This window comes from Rana temporaria, chromosome 12, assembly GCF_905171775.1.
Source record: "Rana temporaria chromosome 12, aRanTem1.1, whole genome shotgun sequence".
Lineage (NCBI taxonomy): Eukaryota > Metazoa > Chordata > Amphibia > Anura > Ranidae > Rana > Rana temporaria.
Genome location: NC_053500.1, coordinates 17,857,867 through 17,867,223, shown reverse-complemented (window position 1 = coordinate 17,867,223; position 9,357 = coordinate 17,857,867). Strand labels below are relative to the sequence as shown.

At 44.4% G+C, this 9,357-nt stretch overlaps 1 protein-coding gene across 1 annotated transcript in view; it reads left to right on the top strand.

Annotated features, from left to right (window-relative positions):
* Nucleotides 1-8,002: 8,002 nt before the first annotated feature.
* Nucleotides 8,003-9,357, top strand: part of LOC120919499 (opioid growth factor receptor-like) — a 41,070-nt gene continuing 39,715 nt past the window's right edge. Inside the window, exon 1 of the mRNA XM_040331695.1 lies at nucleotides 8,003-8,079. The gene's annotated coding sequence lies outside the window, so the exon portion shown is untranslated. The remainder of the gene's footprint in view (nucleotides 8,080-9,357) is intronic.

The following is a 9,357-nucleotide window of genomic DNA, read 5'->3' as shown; positions in this document are numbered from 1 at the left end:
AAAGCAGACAAGCCAAAAATATAAAAAATCTTTTTGTTTTTCCAATAATTTTTATTCAATATTTCTAAAGGGGTACAAACATTAGGAATGACAGCAATTGAAACGTCACCCTTTACAGAGAAACAGAGTCATTAGAAGAATTGGGATAATTACAGCATTGCCAAGATGTGATCTAGAGAGAATATTATTAGGAGATCCTATGGTTTTATAGGCAGAGCACACGTGACCCATGGGCATCCGAGATTTGCGGAGCACCCAGTTTATCCCCAGTCTAGAACCTGGGGCCTCAAACTCACGTCTGCTGAGCGTATAACCAAACCACGTTCCAATAATCAAGGGAATGACTCTAAAGCCTTAAGGTTTTTAACCTTTATAATGCATTTAATAAATTCCCCAACATAAGATGTAAAATAACCTGTGCACAATATGGATGAGGATATCCGCAGGTTATAAAGAGGCTTGGATCCCATTTACAAATCCATCAGATATCTTATAGTGAAATAGTGGGGTGTGTTGCCCCCTTCCTGGTTTTGGGGCACCTTGACATCCAACACATTTTTGTCCCCTGCAGCCTTTTTAGCCTCTGAATACAGCACTTTGATTCCTATACATCTCGTTCATATATCCTCTCAAGGAAGCAGATTTTTGTGCAGAAGATTGAGAAAACGGCCTTTTATCCCTGGTGGCTGGAACATTTGATGAACCCATGTTTGGGAACCTGGGAATGTGTAAAACATGAGTGGACAATACAGGGTGCATATACTGTATGGAGATGTATAGGCGATACATAATTGTATCTCCACATTTTGTTAGTACTAATGTTTCCAATGTGTTTATGTCAATCTTTTAATCTGTATAAATAAAATATCTTTCTAATTTTGCCTTGTCTGACTATATAGCGCCTTAAAAAATCCTGGTGCATCATTTTGGTTTCATACTCCTTTTTTTTATTTTTATATTGTAATAGAGAAACTGGTCCACAGGGACTACAACAGCAAAGTCATTCAGTTAACATTTGATAAGATCCTACGGGATAAATTGACCGCACCAGCCAAGCAGACACTGGCTGGAAAAAGCGCCTAGAGGCGATTCAGTTCGCATGTGTAGCGCTATACAAGTCATTCATTCATACAGGTAGAGGTACATATGCATGGATCACATAGCATTGTAAATAGTGAGGTAGGGTTTGATCTTTACCCTGTTTGGGCATGGCCCTTAATGGGAATGGAGTCGCAGGTGTCTGTGTGTAAAACTCTACATAGACATAATCCCTATACGGACTGTTTGCAGTGTGGTTTGGTATGTTGAAAAGGGATTTGACAAGGTATCTTGACCCTGCGGGCTCAGCTTCCCTTCTCGTTTTCCCTTTTTTATTGTGAGAGATCACAATCGGAAACAAAGAGCAGCAGGAATAGAAGATTTAGGACAGGCCCAAGAGTAGAGAAATAGAAAGAAAAGAGCGGGTGGTGTACGCGAACATGGATTCAGGCAATTGCCCATTTAGACACTTGCCCTAATGTATATCGCCAGTATTTAAGGACTAGGGACTGCATTCGCTCTACGGTTTTGTCCTTCATCTGAATATTTAAATATATTCCATAGTTGCCAAGTTTTGAAAGAGGTTTCTAGTCTTTTTTGACTAGTGAGGATCCGGTCCTCCATCCGGCTGATGTCATCTACTTTTTTGAGCCAGAGGTCGATGGGTGTGGGGACTTCCAGTTGAGTGGGATTCACCACTTCCTTTTTTTTTTTTTTGTAGGCGCGTGCTGGTGTGTCAGTTGCATGCAGGAGGAAGTAAGCCGGATCATCCGGTACTGTGCGTTCCGTAAATTTTTGGGTTATATGGCGGACCTCTCCCCAGAAACTACCGATCTGGGGACAAGTCCAAAATATGTGCAGGAGGGTGCCCTTTTCTTTTTGGCATCGCCAGCAAAGGTCTGATGATGTTGGGATTCATACTCCTTTTGGGATGTGGTGCTTAGATCTTGTTATCAGGCCTTGATACCTGAGTTTCTATGATCTGTTTTATACCCTGCGCTGTAAATGGCAGTAGCTGCCCTGTGAGTGTCACCAGGGTAAGTTCCATGAGAGGCTAAAAAAAAAAATCAATGGCGCCGCACCCACATTGTTGATGGCGTGTGTGTTTGTTTTTTTGCATTTAGGTGGCTTGCGCTGACCTGATTATTATATGGGAGACCAGTGATTACTTCAATTATTTCAGATTGCTAAAGTAATGGCGATCGTGTAGTACAAGTTAAAGTGATTGTAAAGGATCTCTCCTTCCTTTTTTTTTTTTTTTTAATAATACTTGCCTCCACTGTGCAGCTCATTTTGCACAGAGTGGCCCCGAACACTCTCTTCTGGGGTCCCCCGGCACCTCTCTCGGCTCCCCTTCTCCCCCCCCACCCCGCATCAGATAATAACCTTGACGAAGCGCTCTCCCGGGTGGTTACCTTGCAGGCGTGCTCCCGAGTCATTCATTCGGCGTCCATAGCCACTGAATGTATGACTCGGCCCTGGCTCCCTCGTCATTGGATTTGATTGACAGCAGTGGGAGACAATGGCTGCGCTGCTATCAATCTATCCAATCAAGAGCCAGGACCCTGTGGAGAGAGGGACGGCACGTCCCCACTGAGGAAAATTCGGGGCTCAGGTAAGTAAAACGGGGGGCTTGGGGGTCGGTCACTGCAAAGTGTTTTTTCACCTTAATGCAGTGAAAAAGACCGGGATTACATCTACAGGAGGAGGGAGACTAAAAAATTTATTTGCATAGGGCAAGCTTGAAGGTAAGCAAATGAAATATAGCGTAGCGCAATAAATCAAGTCCACATATTATAAGATTCCACCGTTGTGCAACTTTAAGTGACGGTTCTTAATATTCAGTGACCACCACCTCTAGTTGGAATGCCTGCTCACCTCCAAAAGTTGAACCCACTCCAGAGTCATACACGTCTGGTATTTGATCTCTCAGGGTACATCGGGGAAAACTAATCCTCCTCCTGGTGTTCCTGGATTACACAGACTTCCCCTTGGGTTAGCCCATGGGTCTTCAAACTACGGCCCTCCAGTTGTTCAGGAACTACAATTCCCATCATGCCTAGTCATGTCTGTGAATGTCAGAGTTTTACAATGGCTCATGGGATGTGTAGTTCCGCAACAGCTGGAGGGCCGTAGTTTGAGGATCCCTGGGTTAGCCCTATGTAGATCCTACAGAGGCACTCACGCCAGGTGTTATATCTTTCCAGTTACCTCTGGAACACAAATCCTCCTCCTAGTGCCCCCCTGGGCAGCTCAGACCTCCCAGGATCTCATTCAGTCACGTGGCCATGAAATGACAAAGGCAAGTCATAGTGCTCTCTGCTAATAACATATTTTTTTTTTCTTTAAATCCTCACATAAGAAATGTGTAAAACATGCATATCATCAACTGTAAACCGAGAACTATGTCCTGAATTGCGGCACCTCACAGTAGCTGCGGGCATCATCCCGGTATAACCCCCGAAAACCGAGGACGCATATGTGTGTACGCTCGGTGGAAAGGGGTAAAAATAACTAAATAGATTAGGTAGAAGCAACAATGGTGCAAAGGAATATTTATTTCAGAGAAAGATACATTTCATCTCAACATTAAAAGGATTTGTTTGGGGAAGTTACAAATGTACCATTAGAATCAATGTCTAAAACTTGCATTGGACTATAATGGCGGCGATTTTCACTCCAACAAAAATGCTCTTTAAAGGCTTGCCGCCTGCCGCACGCAGATATACGTCTGCAGCATGGCATGGGCAGGCAGAAGGACGTACCTGCAAGTCCCCTTTAAGAAGCGGTTGTTGTGGGCGCACACCGCGATCTCCGTGAGCACGCCCGCAGGTCCTGGGGACCCGCGATCGTCTCACGGAGAGATAGAACAGGGAGATGTTAGTGTAAACACAAAATCTCCCCATTCTGCCTAGTGACACTGTCACTGATTGTGTTCCCTATCATCGGGAACACGATCAGTGACGTGTCACAGCAAGCCACGCCCCCCTAAGTGTTCCCTCACTCCTTAGGGAACACTTAACCCCTACAGCGCCACCTAGTGGTTAACCTCATTCACTGCCAGTGTCATTTTCACAGTAACCAGTGCATTTTTATAGCGCTGATTGCTGTAAAAATGACAATGGTCCCAAAAATGTGTCAGCCATAATGTCGCAGTCACGATAAAAATCGCTGATCGCCGCCATTACTAGTAAAAGAAAAAAAATATTAATAAGAATGCCATAAAACTATCCCCTATTTTGTAAACGCTCTAACTTTTGCGCAAACCAATCAATAAACGCTTATTTCAATTTTTTTTAACAAAAAATATGTAGAAGAATACGTAAGGCCTAAACTGAGGAAAAAAAAGTTAAAAGTTAAAAAATATTGAATTTTTTTCAAAATTGTCGCTCTATTTTTGTTTATAGCGCAAAAAATAAAAACCGCAGAGGTGATCAAATACCACCAAAAGATATCTCTATTTGTGGGGAAAAAAGGACGCCAATTTTGTTTGGAAACCACGATGCACGACCGTGCAATTGTCAGTTAAAGCGACGCAGTGCCGAATCGCAAAGAAGGGCCAGGTCTTTAAGCTGCATAATGGTCCGGGTCTTGAGTGGTTAAACAATATTCTACATATTTCGGTACCATTTAGGCAATTGTATCATGCTCTAAACGTTATTTACATGTGCACTACTACAGGTTTTAGCAGAATAAAGCCTCGTACACACGATCGGATTATCCAACAGGAATTGTGTGATGACAGGCTGTTGCCCTTGGGACAAAAATCCTACGCTTTTTCCGATTAAAATCCGATCGTGTGTATGAGGCTTAAGGGTTTGGGCCCTATTTGTTTTCAGGGAACTATATTAAATTTGATTTTGGAAGTATTTTTTTACCAGCGCTATAGTGAATACCGTTCTAGCGCTAATTCACAGTAATTACCGCCGCAGCGCTCTAGTAAATGACCCCCTATGAGTTTTTTCCATTCAACCAAGCAGGCTGAACAATAAAAAATGTCTGACCTTAGTCCAGTGATCTCCTCCGCTGAGCTGTTGTGTTCTGACAGAGGGACAGTCCCCCCCCCCCCCGCCAAAACACTCCGATCAGCGCTCTCTGCTATTAGCTGAGAGCGCTGATCGGGAGCCGGTCAGCTACTGGTTTTACAGCATGCTCGTCCGACAGAAGCAGGCTAACCGGGCCAGCTTCTGTTGAGCCAGCTGCCATACACACAGGCAGAATGTCAGACGTTTTTTTTATTGAACCAGCCAATGTCGCCCAGCGTACGGGGCTTAAATCTGCACTACCACCTAGAATGACAATGCTGCTGCCCCAAGATACCTGCTTTAATTTCGTTGGCTAAAACCAACTAAAACATTTTAGTCGACTAACTTAAAGCGGAGTTCCACCCTAAAGTGGAACTTCCGCTCATCGGATTCCCCCCCCCCCCTTCAGGTGCCACAATTGGCACCTTTCGGGGGGACAGGATACCTGTCGAAGACAGGTATTCTTTCCCACTTCCGGGAGTCCGGCCGGGACGTCACCGCGGGGGCTCCCTCCTCCTCCCCTGGCCACCGGGCTAATAGGTGCACATATAGACCCACTCTTCCTCTATAAGTGTGCAACGTTTGTTGCAGACCCGGAACTTGGCACACATGTAGCCCCATTTCTCCTCTACAAGTGTGCAAAGTTTGTTGTCTGGGGAACCTACGGCCGGGGAGCACCAATTTTTCAAAGCCGGGCACCCCTTCCATAGACTCCCATGTTAATTGGTAATTTCTTCGGTGAATTTGGGAACCCGGTACTAGCCGGTCGTAGGTTCTCTCGACCCGGAACTTGGCACACAGGTAGCCCCATTTCTCCTCCTATAAGTGTGCAAAGTTTGTTGTCTGGGGAACCTACGGCTGGGGAGCACCGATTTTTCAAAGCAGGGCACCCCTTCCGTAGACTCCCATGTTAAACGGTAATTTCTCCGGTGCATTTGGGGACCCGGTACCAGCTGGTCGTATTGTTGTCTGGGGAACCTACGGCTGGAGAGCACCGATTTTTCAAAGCTGGGTACCCCTTCCATAGACTCCCATGTTAAACGGTAATTTCTCCGGTGAATTTGGGGACCCGGTACCAGCCGGTCGTAGGTCCCCTTGACCCGGAAATTGGCACACATGTAGCCCCATTTCTCCTCTACAAGTGTGCAAAGTTTGTTGTCTGGGGAACCTACGGCCGGGGAGCACCGATTTTTCAAAGCAGGGCACCCCTTCCGTAGACTCCCATGTTAAACGGTAATTTCTCCGGTGCATTTGGGGACCCGGTACCAGCTGGTCGTAGGTCCCCTCGACCCGGAACTTGGCACATATATAGCCCCATTTCTTCTCTACAAGTGTGCAAAGATTGTTGTCTGGGGAACCTACGGCTGGAGAGCACCGATTTTTCAAAGCTGGGTACCCCTTCCATAGACTCCCATGTTAAACGGTAATTTCTCCGGTGAATTTGGGGACCCGGTACCAGCCAGTCGTAGGTCCCCTTGACCCGGAAATTGGCACACATGTAGCCCCATTTCTCCTCTACAAGTGTGCAAAGATTGTTGTCTGGGAAACCTACGGCCGGGGAGCACCGATTTTTCGAAGCCGGGCACCCCTTCCATAGACTCCCATGTTAAACGCTAATTTCTCCGGTGAATTTGGGGACCCGGTACCAGCTGGTCTTAGGTCCCCTCGACCCGAAACTTGGCACACATGTAGCCCTATTTCTCCTCTATAAGTGTGCAAAGTTTGTTGTCTGGGAAACCTACGGCCGGGGAGCACCAATTTTTCAAAGCAGGGCACCCCTTCCGTAGACTCCCATGTTAAACGGTAATTTCTCCGGTGAATTTGGGGACCCGGTACCAGCCGGTCGTAGGTCCCCTTGACCCGGAACTTGGCACACATGTAGCCCCATTTCTCCTCTACAAGTGTGCAAAGATTGTTGTCTGGGAAACCTACGGCCGGGGAGCACCGATTTTTCAAAGCCGGGCACCCCTTCCATAGACTCCCATGTTAAACGCTAATTTCTCCGGTGAATTTGGGGACCCGGTACCAGCCGGTCGTAGGTCCCCTTGACCCGGAACTTGGCACACAGGTAGCCCCATTTCTCCTCTATTAGTGTGCAAAGTTTGTTGTCTAGGGAACCTACGGCCGGGGAGCACCGATTTTTCAAAGCAGGGCACCCCTTCCGTAGACTCCCATGTTAAACGCTAATTTCTCCGGTGCATTTGGGGACCCGGTACCAGCTGGTCGTAGGTCCCCTCGACCCGGAACTTGGCACATATGTAGCCCTATTTCTCTCTACAAGTGTGCAAAGATTGTTGTCTGGGAAACCTACGGCCGGGGAGCACCGATTTTTCAAAGCTGGGTACCCCTTCCGTAGACTCCCATGTTAAACGGTAATTTCTCCGGTGAATTTGGGGACCCGGTACCAGCCGGTCGTAGGTCCCCTTGACCCGGAACTTGGCACACATGTAGCCCCATTTCTCCTCTATAAGTGTGCAAAGTTTGTTGTCTGGGGGAACCTACGGCTGGGGAGCACCGATTTTTCAAAGCTGGGTACCCCTTCCATAGACTCCCATGTTAAACATCAGTCTAGTCATGGGCACAGTGAGGCATGGGCACAGTGAGGCATGCAGATGGATACTCTAGGCTTATACTCGAGTCAATACGTTTTCCCAGTTTTTTGTGGTAAAATTAGGTGCCTCGGCTTATACTCGAGTATATACGGTATCATGTTAAATAAAAAATTGGCAACTGTCACCATTTTATTATACAGGGTCGCTGCTTTTAGAAAAAATATCATGTTTTGTGAGTTTTAAGTCATTTTTAGGTGAAAAATTTGCATTTTAACATGCAAAAAAACACCCAAAACAACGCCTTTAGCGAAAGAAAGGGTTAAAAGCTTGAAATGAAATGAAAGTGAAAGTGGGGAAGTGTCATCCACCCCTCCCTGTTCTCCTGACCTCCTCCTCTGCCTTTGTCGGTTGTGTTTTAGTAAGAGAACTTGTGATAACTTTTGCGGTGTGTCACCGGACTGCAGGTGAGTTTATTTCCGGGGTCTTTCTGACTCGCACTACCTCTCCTCCCACCTGCTTTACTTGAACTTCTTCCGCTACTACACAACGTCAAGGGGTCGAGTGTTATTTATATTTACATCCGAGCCTTATTTATCAAGCTGTCTTGTCGGATTGTCTGTATTTTCTCTTAGTAAGCAATCACATGCAGACTCCCCCCTGTAGTGCCGCGTACACACGACTGTTTTTAATGTCATGGAAAAAAACTACGTTTTTCTCGACGTGATTCTTGTCAAGCCTGCCTTGCCTACACACGATCGTGAAAAAAAAAATGCTTGAGCAAAGCGCGGTGACGTACAACACGTACGACGGCACTATAAAGGGGAAGTTCCATTCGGATGGCGCCACCCTTTGGGGCTGATTTTGGGCCAGATTCAGTAGGAGTTAGGCTGGCGTATCAGTAGATACGCCGACCTAACTCGGAATTTGCGCTGTCCTAAGTTTAAGTGTATTCTCAAACTGAGATACACTTAAACCTATCTAAGATAGGACGGCTTGCCCCATGTTGCCTAAGCCTGCCCTAGACGCAGCCAGCGTGCTTATATGCTCACCGGCCACTTTATTAGGTATACCTGTTCAATTGCTCGGTAACACAAATTGCTAATCAGTCAATCACATGGCAACACATCAATGCGTTTAGGCATCTAGTTGTGGCGAAGATGACTTGCTAAAGCTCAAACCGAGCATCAGAATGGGGAACAAAGTTTATTTATTATTTATTTATTTTGTTATTTTATTATTATGTTATACTTGGAAAGGCTAATGTTATTTTGTTATTTTATTTATTTATTTATTCTTTATTTTATTTATTTATTTTGCTATTTTATCATTATGTTACACTTGCAAATGCTAATGTTATTTTGTCATTTTATTTATTTATTTTGTTATTTTATTATTTTATTATTATGTTATACTTGGAAAGGCTAATGTTATTTTGTTATTTATTTATTTAATTTGTTATTTTATTATTATGTTATACTTGGAAAAGCTAATGTTATTTAATTAATTTATTTATTTCGTTATTTTATTATTATGTTATACTTGGAGAGGCTAATGTTATTTAATTAATTTATTATTTATTTATCTTGTTATTTTATTTATTTTTTATTTATTTTGTTATTTTATTATTATGTTATACTTGGAAAGGCTAATGTTATTTAATTAATTTATTATTTATTTGTTTTGTTATTTTATTATTATATTATACTTAGAAAGGCTCATGTTATTTTGTTATTTTATTTATT